Raw genomic sequence first — 15,986 nt, forward strand, 5'->3', positions numbered from 1 at the left:
ACAGAACAAGGTGCTACGAATCATCAGCAATGCTCCACGCTACACACGCACCGTGGATCTTCACCATGAATACCGCCTTGATACCCTCAAGGAAGTATTCAAGAATCACGCCACACGACTATACAGGAACTCGAGACACTCGAACAATCCTTTCATCCTCACTCTGGGAAACAACGATCACAACCACAGGTGGAAACACAAGCGGCCAAAGACACTGCTAGCTAGGGCATAACCACCTATGGTAAACTAACATACGCAAACAGCGACAAACGCCGGTAAGCCCCTGCATATCAGCAACACTGACTGGCAACTACCAGCTGCTATTAGAGCCAACCAACAGGCCACGGCAGGGACACCGACGAGCTCGCCCACAGACGCACGAACAATCTGCCAACACTCCCTCACACTGTGCCTCCGGTATATGACCTATCGGACACAAGACCGATAACAAACATAACTGTTGCAGGTTGCAGGACGCTGAACGAGGACTCTGTACCAGCACTCAGCGCCAGCCACCGAGCAGCTCAAACGCACAACGTCAAGGTATCGACATGCATGATACCCACTACTAACAAAGCCTATCCTTACACAACCTATCGCAGGCAGCAAGACAACCGCTACTGCTCTTGCCGCCCGACCTAACTTTCGCAGAGGTTTTTTTTTCCCTTGGCTCTTGCTTTGGCACTTTTTTTTCCTCTGCCCTTCAAACCGCTACCCTTCGTCAGATTTCGACCAATCTATCTCCAGATGAGCGCGTATTAATGGTTAATCCTAACCAGACGTACGCAGACATCGCAGTACCCACTTCCTGCGACACCTCACTTTAGTGAATACTAACCCTTATGCAGAGATGGCAGTAGACCTTTTGTGTTGGCCATCATGCCGGTGTGGGCGTGGAGGGGCTCCACCTCTTAAAAAAAATGTGGTGGACAGAGATGTGCATACCACAAGCATCACAAAACGGGGGATCCTCCCGCCGTAATAGGAAGCTATGTGTGAGAGAACAGTGTCCAATCTGAAAACGCGGGAGGGCCACTTCTTCCCGCCTGACTAACCGGCAGGAGGAACGCCACGGCCGAGTTGTTGACTTCACCAACCGCAGTTTACTGGCCGTCACCGCCAGCCATTCTTCCTCCCACAAATCCATGCACGTCCTGTGGAGTGCAGAAATGACGGACACGCAAGGGAATGGGACACTGGACCAGGCCTCCTTGGCAGCCAGATCGGCCTGTTCATTGCCCCATATTCCTACATGACCAGGCACCCAGCAGAGGGACACCTCCTTACCCCGCCGTTGGAGCAAGTACAGTTGGTCATATATCAGCTGGACCATCTCCTCAGTTGGCTACAGATTCTGAAATGATTGTAAGGCACTAAGACAATCGGAGCAGAGGAGAAATCGATTGCCCCGAACACGATTCATCCGCTCCAGTGCCTTCAGGATCGCGTGGAGCTCCGCTGCGAAAACGGAATATTCATCAGGGGGGCGAACCCGGGTAACATGATCAGGGAACACTACAGAACAGCAAAGGAAATTCTCCTGTTTGGAGCCATCAGTGTAAACGACGGTAAAACCGTGATGCGCATATAAAATGTTAAAAAACTGAGATTGGAATGTAAAATCTGGTGTACTATCTTTCTTAAAATTAGTCAAATCTAAAATAAGTCTGGGTCTCCGGAGGAGCCAAGGTGGAAATCTGATCCAACCGCGACGGAAAACATGATGATCAGCCATATCTATCGCAGAGAGGCAATCCTGTGCGCGAATCCCATAGGGCCGCGTCGCTCGTTGCCGGTTGTGCGTTGTCAGGAGATTGTCAAGGTATGTGAATACATTACAATAAACTGCTACTGCTAATATTTACAGAATTAATACACTGTCAGAACGAAACATAGTTATGCACTTTTAAGAAATTTTTATCACACACAAAACACCTAATCTTGACCATTGTGACAAACTGCTGTCAAGACTGAAATCTAAAAGACATTTTACTTATGCTGATCTAACAGTCCCTTTTAAAATATTCATCTATAGAGCAGGAGCTGCTATCAAAAAGGTTTTCAAACTCTCTTTCAACTGTGCTTTCTTCATCTACATCTACATTAACTTGGATACTCTGCAAATCACATTTAAGTACCTGGCAGAGGGTTCATCGAGTCACCTTCACAATTCTATATTATCCCAATCTCGTATAGCGCGCGGGAAGAACGAATACCTATATCTTTCCGTAAGAGCTCTGATTTCCCTTATTTTATCGTGGTGATCGTTCTGCCCTATGTAGGTCGGTGTCAACAAAATATTTTCGCATTCGGAGGAGAAAGTTGGTGACTGGAATTTCGTCAGAAGATTCCGCCGCAACGAAAAACGCCTTTCTTTTAATGATGTCCACCCCAGATCCTGTATCATTTCTGTGACATTCTCTCCGATATTTCGCGATAATACAAAACGTGCTGCCTTTCTTTGAACTTTTTCTATGTACTCCGTCAGTCCTATCTGGTAAGGATCCCACACCGCGCAGCAGTATTCTATAAGAGGACGGACAAGCGTAGTGTAGGCAGTCTCGTTACTAGATCTGTTACATTTTCTAAGTGTCCTGCCAATAAAACGCAGTCTTTGGTTAGCCTTACCCACCACATTTTCTATATGTTCCTTCCAATTTCAGTTGTTCGGAATTGTAATACCTAGATATTTAGTTGAATTTACGGCTTTTAGACTAGACTGATTTATCGCGTGACCGAAATTTAACCAATTCCTTTTAGCACTCATGTGGATGACCTCACACTTTTTGTTATTTAGGGTCAACTGCCAATTTTCGTACTATTCAGATATATTTTCTAAATCGTTTTGCAATTTGTTTTGATCTTCTGATGACTTTATTAGTCGATAAACGACAACGTCATCTGCAAACAACCGAAGACGGCTGCTCAGATTGCCTCCCAAATCGCTTATATAGATACAGAACAGCAAAGGGCTTATAACACTACCATGGGGAACGCCAGAAATCACTTCTGTTTTACTCGATGACTTTCCGTCAATAACTACGAACTGTGACCTCGCTGACAGGAAATCACAAATCCAGTCTCATAACTGAGACGATATTCCATAAGCACGCAATTTCACTACAAGCCGCTTGTGTGGTACAGTGTCAAAAGCCTTCCGGAAATCCAGAAATACGGAGTCAATCTGAAATCCCTTGCCAATAGCACTCAGCACTTCACGTGAATAAAGAGCTAGTTGTGTTTCACAAGAACGATGTTTTTTAAACCCATGTTGACTGTGTGTCAATAGGCCGCTTTCTTCGAGGTAATTCATAATTTTCGAACAAAATATATGTTCCAAAATCCTGCTGCATATCAACGTTCACGATATCGGCCTGTAATTCAGTGGATTACTCCTACTACCATTCTTGAATATTGGTGTGACCTGTGCAACTTCCCAGTCTTCGTCGAACGAACGGTTGTAAATGATTGTTAAGTATGGAGCTAATGCATCAGCATACTCCGAAAGGAACCTAATTGGTATACAGTCTATACCAGAAGACTTGCTTTTATTAAGTGATTTAAGTTGCTTCACTGCTTCGAGGATATTTACTTCCACGCTTACCTGAAACCAAATTTTTAATGGTTGCTGGCAACTTATTGAAACTGTGCGTTCTTGAGTATCGTACCCCTTATCCGACCAAGGCAAGTCATTTTAGGTCTTCATGTAGACTGTTCTTATTCCTAGTATTGATACTATGTATTCAGCTATTGGTTGGTAATACACTGGTGTCCGAAATTAAAGCAGCAAACGGAAATTCTGCAAGGTTGCGTTTATTTTGCCACAAAACAATATAAACAAGTGACAGTAAAGTAGGAACAATGTAAAGAATACAGAACGTAAACACCTGCAACATGCATAACGTTAGACGAAAAGGTGCTTCGCTTTTTCGACAACTGGTTAATGTGCTCTGGCAGCAGTTCAGGTCTGACAACGGATGGACATGCTGTGAGTGATGTCACAGATCTCGTGTTGAGGCAGTAACGCCCACTCTGCCTGCAGAGCTGCTCGCAGTCGTGGAGAGTGGCTGTGGATACTGACGTGATGCAGCCCCAGTCATGCTCTATGGGATTCAAATCGGGAGAGCGAGCAGCCACGCCATGCGCGCAGTATCTTCCGTTTCCAAGAAAACATCAACCACCCATGCTCTACGAGGTCGAGCATTATCGTCCATCAGTACGAAGTCTCGACCCACAGTACCTAGCAAAAACGGCAAATGAGGTCCCAAAATCTCGTCACGATAGCTGACAGCTGTTACACCTTGCCGATTCACCAATATAATTTCCTTGCCCAAGCCATTACGGATCTTCCTGGATATCGGTCTCTTTCTACAGCGTTTGGGCCCCGAAATCCTGTTCCACGTTCCCTCTAGAAACAAATCCATCGATTATCACTCTCCGGACCAAATCGGGACTCATCTGTGGAAAAAACATTGGCCCATTGTTCGACTGTCGAGGTGGCATGTTAACGTCTCCATTGAAGACGTTTCCTTCTATAAAGACGAGTCAAAGGTACCTATGCAGCAGGTCTCCAACAATAAAGATCACTCTGCTGAAGCCTTCTGTACACCGTTTACCTCGATACAACACGTCCAGGGAAACGTGCGAGCTCTGGTGCCATTTGCCGTGCACTACTAACGCGGTACTGTCGTGCCCTTACAACCAAATAACGGTCCACTCTTTCACACGTGGTCAGCCCTGTCCTTCTTTTCGGGATACAGTTTCGGTCTCCATAAACCGTCGCCACGTCCGAGAAACAACAGAACGATTCACATCTAGCCATTGGGCCACATGAGTTTGTGACTATCCTGCTTCTATTCTTCCTATAGCCCCCCACAGCAGAGAGTCTGTAGGCGTCTTCTCAGTGCCATACTGCACTGTCTGTGACCGCGGTACACAGCGGTTGTGGATGTGGGGCTACCCGGCAAACACTACTCTATTTGCTAGGTGTTCTGACCGTCATCGTTAGCGTGGTTGTCCCTCGACCGGAATGCCATCTTCCGTGCAGAACACCTTCGTACGGACATATGTTGACAGTTCGTATTATTATACCGTGAATTAGACACAGGACGGGGAAGCAGAGGTTTGTTGCTTTAATTTTGGACACAGGTGTATTATTGGCAATAAATTTCATTAAGGATGAATATAATGAGAAGCAGTGGTTAGAAACCCACTTCCTTAAACGGGTTTCTACGCGATGTTCTTGAGTTTACACGACAAATGTTTCTCCTTACATACTTTTGCTCTCTATGAACATATGCCCCGTTTGACGAGTTACCCTAGAATGTGATCTCATATGACATAATAGAATAAGAGTAAACAAAGTATGCAAGTTTTTTATTTATATCTCCTACGTTTGACATCATTCGCATAGCAAATACAAATTTATTTAGGGGCCTCAGCAATTCTGTGTTATGCCCTTTCCAACTGAATTTATTATCGAGTAGTAATCCCAGAAATGTAGCACTGTCAGCCTATTCTATCTGCACGTCTTCATATGTTATACACATGCTGCAAGAAAATCTTTTACGAGATCTGAACTGCTTATAGTGGGTCTTTTCAAAGTTTAATGACAGTGAATTAGCTTTAAACCCTTTATTAACGTCAGTGAAAATTTGATTAGTAGCCATTTTTTAAATCTATACTTCACTTACTATTTATTGCAGTGGTTGTATCATCTGCAAACAAAACAAACTTAGCATCTGGCAATGTAACAGACGAGAGGTCATTAATGTACACACGAAAAAGCACCGGACCCAAGATAGAACCTTGAGGAACACCGCATGTAATCAATTCCCAGTAAGATGAAGACTGATTGTCTACTCCACAGGTATTTCGAAACGATACCCTTGCATGTATTGTATTGTATGTTAACCGGGGGCCTAGAAACGACGGAGAGGTCCCGTCCCCGCCGCAGCCGCAGTGGTCCACAACCCCACGACGACTACCGCAGTCCACTTTGGCTCTCCGTCGCCCCACACCGAACCAAGGGTTATTGTGCGGTTAGGTCCCAGGTGGACCCCCCAGGGAACGTCTCACACCAGACGAGTTTAACCCCTATGTTTGCGTGTTAGAGTAAGGGTGGTGTACACGTACGTGGAGAACTTGTTCGCGCAGCAATCGCCGACATAGCGTAACTGAGGCGGAATAAGGGGAACCAGCCCGCATTCGCCAAGGCAGATGGAAAACTGCCTAAAAACCATCCAGAGACTGGCCGGTTGACCGGACCTATACACAAATCCGCCGGGCGGATTCGTTCTGGGTAACAGGCGCTCCTTCCCGCACGGAAAGCCGTGCGTTAGACCGCACGGCCAACCGGGCTGGCAACGATACCCTTTGTTTCCCGTTAGTTAGGTAAGACTCGAACTATTTTGCAGCACTGCCAGTGACACCATAACATTCCAATCTACTTAGCTGTTATACACAAAGGCTGTCCTCGCTACTCGCAAGCAGGCTCTTCCCAAAGACAAGAGGCCAAGTGTACCGTCTCGTCGGCAGTCGCTGGTGCTCCTCGCTCGGCTTCGATCTACAGCAGGCCGGTCCGACTTCTGGCGTCGCGTGTTGCAACTGACGTCGCTGTCGGTAGCATTTGGCCAGTGACACTAGAAGACGTGACTGCCTCTGTCTCTCTCTCGTTACTTAACTGTTACGCCAATATCACGTGCTAAATTCTGAACGCCGCAATTTTAGCAGCACAGTAGAGCGCACCCTCAAAGGGATTCACGAACTGTGTCACTGAGAGCGTAGAGAACGCGGAGTGCGTCAGATGAACTGGAGAACAATACGGAGAACCGGTAAGAGAGGCCAGAGCCGCTGTGTGCCGTACATGTCGGTGTACCACGTGTGACGTGGCGCGCCCTGTACAGAGCACACTGACTTCCAGTGCGCTGCACAGCCAGCCGGATACCCCGGTGACGGGCAAGGAGCTCACCTGCGCCTCGCTGTGGTGTGGCCGTCGGCCCTGGGCTACTGACAAGGGAACCTCCCCACCGCACCCCCCTCAGATTTAGTTATAAGTTGGCACAGGGATAGGCCTTGAAAAACTGAACACAGATCAATCGAGAAAACAGGAAGAAGTTGTGTGGAACTGTGAAAAAAATAAGCAAAATATACAAACTGAGTAGTCCATGCGCAACGTAAGCAACATCGAGGAGTGTGTTAGCTTACGAGCGCCGTGGTCCCGTGGTTAGCGTGAGCGGCTGTGGGGCGACAGGTCCTTGGATCAAATCTTCTCTCAGGTGAAAATTTTAATTTTTTATTTTCAGGTAATTATCAAAGTTCAGCCATTCACACATAATCAACTTCGCTCTCCAAAATTCCAGGACATGTTCAGATTTGCTTGGACATATACAGAATTTGACGGTCTACGCACGGAAACATTTGAAAACGTAAAAAACATATGTTTTGACAGAGCACAGGGAAAACTGTGCGACTCTGAAACTGTTGCATTCATTTGATGCAGTTTATGTGACAAACTCTTATGTTTTCATCACTTTTTTTGGAGTGATTATCACATACACAAGAAAACCTAAATCGGGCAAGGTAGAAGAATGTTTTTACCCATTCGCCAAGTGTACAAGTTAGGTTGGTCGACAACATATTCCTGTCATGTGACGCACATGCCGACACCAGTGTCGTATAGAATATATCAGACGTGTTTCCTTGCGGAGGAATCGGTTGACCTATGACCTTGCCATCAAATGTTTTCGGTTCCCATTGGAAAGGCACTTCCTTTCGTCTACTAATCGCACGGCTTTGCGGTGCGGTCGCAAAACACAGACACTAAACTTATTACAGTGAACAGAGACCTCAATGAATGAACGGACAGATCGTAACTTTGCGAAAATAAAGAAAGTAAAATTTTCACTCGAGGGAGGACTCGAACCAAGGGTCTTTCGTTCCACAGTTGCTCACTCAAACCACGAGACCACAGCGCTCATCAGCTGTTGTTGTCCTTTATGTTGCCTATCTTACACATGGACTACTTAGTTTGTATATTTTGCTTATTTTTTCGTAGTTCCACACAACTTCTTCCTGTTTTCTCGATTGATCTGTGTTCAGTTTTTCAAGGCCTATCCACTGTGTCAATTTGTAACTAAATCTGAGGGGGGTGCGATGGGGAGGTTCCCTTGTGAGGCTCACAGGTATCGGACAGGAGCGTCGCGAGAGCAACTGCGTTCGATGGAGGGAGAGCTTGCCCTAATGGTGCTCCTTTATGCGAGAGGAGCAGAGTTTATGCAGGCACTGACTTTCACCCTCTCCCTTATTTTCGGAAACGATGGTCGAAAGTTACAAGTAAAAATCGTTCTGAAACATGTGGCTGTGGATCTCTCCTACTGGAAGCCCTTTTGCTTTCCATATTTTTGATGGAGGTGGTACGGGTCAAAACAAGAAAAAATAGTCCAGGAAAAATGGGCTCCATACCTTAAGAGCTAGGAGCACTTGTCCAGTAGTGTTCCATAAGGGCAAAGTGCTCTTAAGGTATGAACTTTAGAGCAGGTGAACACTGGACATTTTTTCTTGTTTCGGCGCATAGTAACCCCTACCAAAATTTGGAAAGCTAAGAGTTTACAGCAGAAGAGGTCCAATGCCAGAATTATCAGAAAGATTTTTGCTTATAACTTTCTACTCGGGCGTTTCTGGACCAGGGTCCCTTGCCCCAAATTGATACCTTTACCCTTCTCCATCATTCCTGAAAGTTTGTGACATCATCACGGAATCACTCGGTATAATATAAAATGTCACAAGGCTTTGTCTCAAGACAGGTTGCAGTGATCCTTATAGCTGAAGAACCAGTCATGTACATTAGTGCAAACCGACCCTATAAATATTGGACAATTGTCTCGGTAGCACGACTAAATGCTTTAGGCCAGCGGTACTTGACGTACAAGTACCGTAGCTTGGCGTTATTAATATACGTGAAGCACGCACCAGGAGGAAAAGATTGGTAGGGGGGGGGGGGGGGTCGCTGCGCAGGAAGTGCGCACGCGCGAGCATGACGGCGTGGCTTTGCGGCACCGAGCCGCGCCGGGCCGCTGCCCCACTCTACTCTAATCGCCCGCCGCTCAGTCCACCGGTGCAGCTCCGCGGCGCGAGCAAACCCGCTGCACCCTGCGAAAGCGACCGCCGAGGGCAGTGGCGCGTTGTCTCGCGCCTAAGACCGCCTAAAACAAATGTACCGTCAAAAGGAGCGCCGAAGGAAGGTAGAGTACTCACGTCCCGCCTAGGATTGCAGACTTCTGCGACACCCCAATGAAAACTACAAATTCTTATCACGACCGGTTATTATTTTACTGAGGGAAGAACATGCACAATTGTGTGTTAAAGGGATTTGTGGAGCTGTTTGTAAATTCTTTACACTTCAGCCTCTGTAGTTTCATGAAGTTCAAGTAGGGGGTGGCACTGTACTTAGTCTTCAAAAAGGCGCCTGCAGCGGTCGTGCTCTCGAAGCAGAGACATATCATTGAGTGTCCTTTGGCGGAGAATGAGGGCATCGCAGTTATTCATAAGCGATTTCAGAATGTCAGCGGAGATCTGTCAGTAAACAAAAGCACGGTGAGTCGTTGGGCGAGGCATCTGTCGTCATCGCAACAAGGTCCCATAACTTGCCCGATCTCCCGCTTGCCGGTCGGTCACAAACAGCTGTGACTCCTACAATGTTGTAAAGTGCTAACTCTGTCATTCGAGGTGATTGACGGAACACAATCAAACACTTCGCTGCTCAACTGGATGTCTGTGACGGTAGTGTTGACACACACCTCCTCCAGTTTTTGGTACTCAAAATTGTGCGCCCACTGGGTTCTTCGCCGCCTAACAGAAAACTGTAAAGAGCAATGAGGGAGAATCTGAGGGGAATTGCTTGCGCGTTACGAGGCTGATTCAGATAATTTTTTGTCGAACACCGTCACAGGCGATGAAACATGGGATCATCTCTCCGAACCGGAAATAAAATGGCTATCCATGCAGTGGGGCCACACCACCTCTTCTCCGAGGGCCGGCCGGAGTGGCGAGCGGCTGTAGGCGCTACAGTCTGGAACCGCGCGCCCGCTACGGTCGCAGGTTCGAATCCTGCCTCGGGCATGGATGTGTGTGATGTCCTTAGGTTAGTTAGGTTTAAGTAGTTCTAAGTTCTAGGGGACTGATGACCTACGATGTTGTCCCATAGTGCTCAGAGCCATTTGAACCATCTTCTCCGAAGAAAAATTTCAAAGCCGCTCTCTCAGCTGGTAAACTCACGTGTTCTGGGACTGTGAAGTGGTTATTCTGTTTGACGTCCTCCCTCGTGGTAGAATGGTGAGCTTTGAAGTGCATTGTGATACCGTCGGGAAATTGAAGAAAGGACTACCGCGTGTTTGTGGCCACAAACCTCGCTTTCTCCATGACAACGCCAGGCCTCAAAACGAGTCTGCGCAACCGAGAGGGGCTGACAGGACATCACTGTACTGTTCTTCCTCATCCACCCCACAGCCCGATTCTCGTAACGTCCCACTTCCATCAGTTCGGCCCTCTGAAGGATGCACTCCACGGCCAACAGCATGCGGATGGTGGGGAGGTTGATGAACCAGTAAGACGTTGGCTCCGATGTCGACCAGTAGAGTGGTACTATGCGAGCATACGCCCTCCCAGTATTATGTTGAAAAATACCGTTTTGTAGCCAAAAGAATGGGGAATAAAAAGGTGTATTGGAAACCTGAATAAAAGCAACCTGCTTTCAGAAAAAAAAAAGTGTTGCGTTACTTACTGAATGCCGCTCATATCTTTATCGACGTAACAGTTCATAAATAGGTAATAACTCAAATATTATCTTTTAAGCAAAAGTAGTTGTCAGAATACAAGTGCACTACTGGTCATTAAAATTGCTACACCACGAAGATGACGTGCTACAGACGCGAACTTTAACCGACAGGAAGAAGAAGCTGTGATATGCAAATGATTAGCTTTTCAGAGCATTCACACAAGGTTGGCGTCGGTGGCGACACCTACAACGTGACATGAGGAAAGTTTCCAACCGATTTCTCATACACAAACAGCAGCTGACCGACGTTGCCTGGTGAAACTTTGTTGTGATCCCTCGTGTAAGGAGGAGAGATGCGTACCATCACGTTTACGACTTTGATAAAGGTCGGATTGTAGCCTATCGCAATTGCGGTTTATCGTATCCCGACATTGCTGCTCGGATTGGTCGAGATCCAATGACTGTTAGCAGAACATGGAATAGGTGGGTTCAGGAGGGTAATACGGAACGCCGTGCTGGATCCCAACGGCCTCGTATCACTAGCAGTCGAGATGACAGGTATCTTATCTGCATGGCTGTAACGGATCGTACAGCCACGTCTCCTTCCCTGAGTCAACAGATGGGGACGTTTGCAAGAGAACAACCATCTGCACGAACAGTTCGGCGACATTTGCAGCAGCATGGACTATCAGCTCGGAGACCATTGGTGCGGTAACCCTTCACGCTGCATCATAGACAGGAGCGCCTGCGATGGTGTACTTAACGACGAACGTGGGTGCACGAATGGCAGAACGTCATTTTTTCGGATGAATCCAGGTTCTGTTTACAGCATCATGATGGTCGCAACCGTGTTTAGCGACATCGCGGTGAACGCACATTGATAGCGTGTATTCGTCATCGCCATATTGGCGTATCACCCGGCGTGATGGTATGGGGAGCCATCGGTTACACGTCTCGGTCACCTGTTGTTCGCATTGACGACACTTTGAACAGTGGACGTTACATTTCAGATGTGTTACGACCCGTGGCTCTATCCTTCATTCGATCCCTCAGGAAACCCTACATTTCAGCAGGATAATGCACGTCCGCATGTAGCAGGTCCTGTACGGGCCGTTCTGGATTCAGAAAATGTTCGACTGCTGCCCTGGCCAGCACATTCTCCAGATCTCTCACCAATTGAAAACGTCTGGTCAATGATGGCCGAGCAACTGGCTCATCACGATACGCCAGTCACTACTCTTGATGAACTGTGGTATCGTGTTGAAGCTGCATGGGCAGCTGTACCTGTAGACGCCATCCAAGCTATGTTTGACTCAATGCCCAGGCGCATCAAGGCCGTTATTACGGCCAGAGGTGGTTGTTCTGGGTACTGATTTCTCAGGATCTATGCACCCAAATTGCGTGAAAATGTAATCACATGTCATGTCTAGTATAATGTATTTGTCCAGTGAATACCCGGTTATCATCTGCATTTCTTCTTGGTTTAGCAATTTTAATGGCCAGTAGTGTAAAACAGTAGATGACAGAGCTCGCGGCCGAGTCCCCTGTTCGCGATTCCGTACAGCTCGGAGAATCAACGCATCCACTGTATTGGAATGCGGCTGTTTTCTGACATACCGCCTTTTAGCAGTGTTATGTTCTGACGGACAACAAATGGTGGGAAAAAAGATTCCGTGTTTTTCCGCTCTAATGTTTTAGTTATATGTTCACCTGAAGATGCGGCTTCTAGTGCCACGAAACTGGTAGCCATCCAATAATAAAGAACTAAAATCAGCTGAAGCTGTTTATCGATACCCAAGATGATTACTCACAGCTGTGGTTGCCCTACCTGCAAGGTTGTTTGCCGAACGCGAAGAAAACTGGAAGTAAATACAAGTAAAAAGGACGATACGGAGAGAAGCGGATAATTTCAAGGAATTTTGTGTAACGGCCGAAATTGTCTGTTGTGTTACATCAGAATCAACTTTTAGTACGCAGTATTTAGATTATGAGACACGTTTCTGCTGAAGCTAGCTATTTGGAATAAATCGATTGGATGCAATCGCTATTTATTTATGAAAAGAAAGGACAGCTGTGTAGAATTATAAAACAAGGAGCAGAACATATACTAGCGCTCTGTCCATTTTGATACAGTTCTCACCTTGTGCGGTTCAGAGGTTTAAAGACCATCATTTCATACTTCCACACTGCCTTGATACTTAACAAATGGATGCAGAAATGGCGAAAAGACAAGAGTACAGCATCTACTCTAATAAGTTATGATTGAACCAATGTTGTGCCCCCCAGTCCATCTAACTGCCGAATGTGGACTCCCCCCCCCCCCCCCCACCGCGTCCCCTGCAGACCCGTCGAGACCGCCCACGAGCCTCTCCGCCCCCCTTCCCCCCTCGCTCTATGCCACAAGGATGAGAGTAGCAAAGAATGTTCTATAAATGACACTTGGGATCGATGGCGACAGTATTGCTGGCTCTGCCCTTACGCACTCCTCGAATAAGCCCTCGGTGTGCGGCAGAGGGCACTTGAAGTATCATTGTCAATTCCTCCGTTTGCTGTGACATTCGTGACATTCATGGCGTATGGTGCGCGTCAAGAAGTGATGTGGGAGTGCCTCTGTACTAGTGCCAGCCCCGACGAAATGCGCCACTCTTCCTGTCAATTCCTCCGTTTGCTGTGACATTCGTGGCGTATGGTGCGCGTCAAGAAGTGATGTGGGAGTGCCTCTGTACTAGCGCCAGCCCTGACGAAATGAGCCACTCTTCCAATGATCTTGTCTTTCCTTTCTACTAATATCACCTGCTAAGAACCCCTGACTGACGACCTATACTCCAGAAACGGTCGAACTCTTACTTTGTAACCAACTTGTTTGGTGAATGAACTCTCCGTTTTTTTGGAACCTATTTCAGGCTGACATATGCTTTCCTCGCAACTGTGTTTATGTGTATTCCCGCAATTTATCACTGCTACTGTAATCGAAGCGATGGCTTTACCCATATATCTGTCAGCTTCTTAAACCTCGCGGGAACAGAGTACACGCGCAGTGTGTGGTAGCGCATCCTGCCGGTCAGCACAGGAGATGACTTAACTACTCGTGGCAGCGAGTGCGACTTGACGGTTAGTTGAAATACACGCACCGAAGAAAAATCGCAACTCCAAAAAATAATTAATGTAGAGTAATGAAAATTCGGGAATAACTTTGTCTAGGTGACATATTAAAGTGATTAACACTGTAAGATTGCAGGTTAATGTAACCGTGTGATAAACCATTGCACATGTGAAATACTGGTACATTAATAACCGGTGCAACGACCAGAATATTGAACGCAAGCGTGCAAACGTGCATGCATTGTGTTGTGCAGATGCCGGATGTCACATTGTGGTATGGAGTTCCATGCCTGTTGCTCTTGGTCGGTCAATACTGTCGGTGAATGCTGTTCGAGGATGACTCTGGAGTTGTCGTCCGATAATGTTCAAGGCGAAGGCAAGATGTCGGCACTCTGTAGAGAATGTTGGGCTGCAGCAGATGTATGTAAGCGAGCGTTATGCTATTGGAAAACACCCCCTGGAACGCTGTTCATGAATGGCAGTACAACAGGTCGAATCACCAGATTTACGTACAAATTTGCAGTCAGGGTGTGTGGGATGACCAGGAGAGTGTTCCTGCGGTCATACGAAATCACACTCCAGACCGTAACTCCAGCGTGACTAGCATGCAGACAGGATGGTTGCAGGCCCTCAGCCGGTCTCACCGAGCGAGGTAGCGCTGTGGTTAGCATACTGGACTCGCTTTCGAGAGGACGACGGTTCAAACCCACAACAGGCCATCGTGATTTAGGTTCTCCATGATTTCACTAATTGCTTAAAGCAAATACCGGGATGGTTCCTCCGAAAGGGCAAGACTGATTTCCTTCGTCATCGTTTCCCAGACCGAGCTTGTGCTCGGTCTTTAATGACCTCGTTGTGGACGGGACGTTCAATACTAATCTCCTCCCTCCTCCTCCTCCTCTTCCTCTTCAATTGGCCCCCTTCTAATAAACACAAGGCCACCACTCGCACTGGGGCAGAACCAGCTTTCATGAAAAAACGCAACAGATCTCCATCCTGCCCACCAATGAGCTCTCGCTTGACACCACTGAAGTCAAGTGGTTTAGGGTCAGTGGAATGCACGCTATAGGGTTTCTGGCTCGGGGCTGTCCTTGAAGTAACTGATCTGTAACAGTTCGTTGTGTCACTGCGGTGCCAACTGTTGCTCAAAATGCTGCTGCAGATGCTGACCGATGCACCAGAGCCATACGCCAAAAGCGATGGTCTTCCGTGTCGACAGTGCCACGTGGCCGTCTGAAGCCGTGTCCTTGCGACCGTACACCCTCGTGACCACGGCTACCAGAAATCATGTACAGTGACTGTATATGTGCCAAGCCTTCCTGCAAGAAAGCCAGTATTACATCTCTTAAAAAAAGTAATGTAACTATTTATTTAGAGGAAACACTCTCCTAGTAAATTTGTTTGTCCTTTGATTTATCGTGATCTGTTACTGATTTTTAGTGGAGTTAATTTTTACTTTTAGCTTTCAAAAAAATACAAAAGAGGTATAATAAGCAAAATAATCAATTTCGTAGGTTGCCAATTACGTATTATATCTGGTTTTATCGAGCGCCAGGCTCCCTACAAATTACTGTAAATGCAATAGCGTAGTATTACTCAGCTCCAGTTCACTATCACAGAAAATAGACAAGTTTTAATAAAGTTATTTCACTGGATTACTTCAATTAATCTCACTGAATATTTTTACATAATTTCTTCCGCTCCGGCTATCAGACATTGTGCTGTGAAAAAATATTTTTAAATGTACCGCGTAATGGCGGCTAATTGTTAACAATCAGAGATCACTGTTACTGGCTCCGCAGCAGCTGGAAACATGCTAAATAATTTTCATTAAATATTCTTTTCATAAGATAAATGTGGCGTAGGTTCTTGAAATAACACGCGGAGACCACTTTATACTAATATATTCTTACTAGGACACAGTTTACACCATTAAATATTTGCAATTACGTTACGACAGAAACAAATGCTAGCACAGCACAATAGCTTGCGTACCTTATTCCAGCCAACACCAGAACGAACAGAACAAAACAGACTAGACAGAAGAATGAACATTGCATTGTGTTTTATACTCTTACAGAGATGATAATACTTCTTTTAATTACTTCCA

The 15,986-nt window shown here is 46.5% G+C and overlaps 1 long non-coding RNA gene across 1 annotated transcript in view; it reads left to right on the plus strand.

Moving 5' to 3' along the window:
- Positions 1-15,986, plus strand: part of LOC126412865 (uncharacterized) — a 198,063-nt gene that overhangs the window by 105,991 nt on the left and 76,086 nt on the right. The window contains exon 2 of the long non-coding RNA XR_007575360.1: positions 467-543. This is a non-coding gene — a long non-coding RNA (uncharacterized LOC126412865). The remainder of the gene's footprint in view (positions 1-466; positions 544-15,986) is intronic.

Source organism: Schistocerca serialis, chromosome 7, assembly GCF_023864345.2.
Source record: "Schistocerca serialis cubense isolate TAMUIC-IGC-003099 chromosome 7, iqSchSeri2.2, whole genome shotgun sequence".
Lineage (NCBI taxonomy): Eukaryota > Metazoa > Arthropoda > Insecta > Orthoptera > Acrididae > Schistocerca > Schistocerca serialis.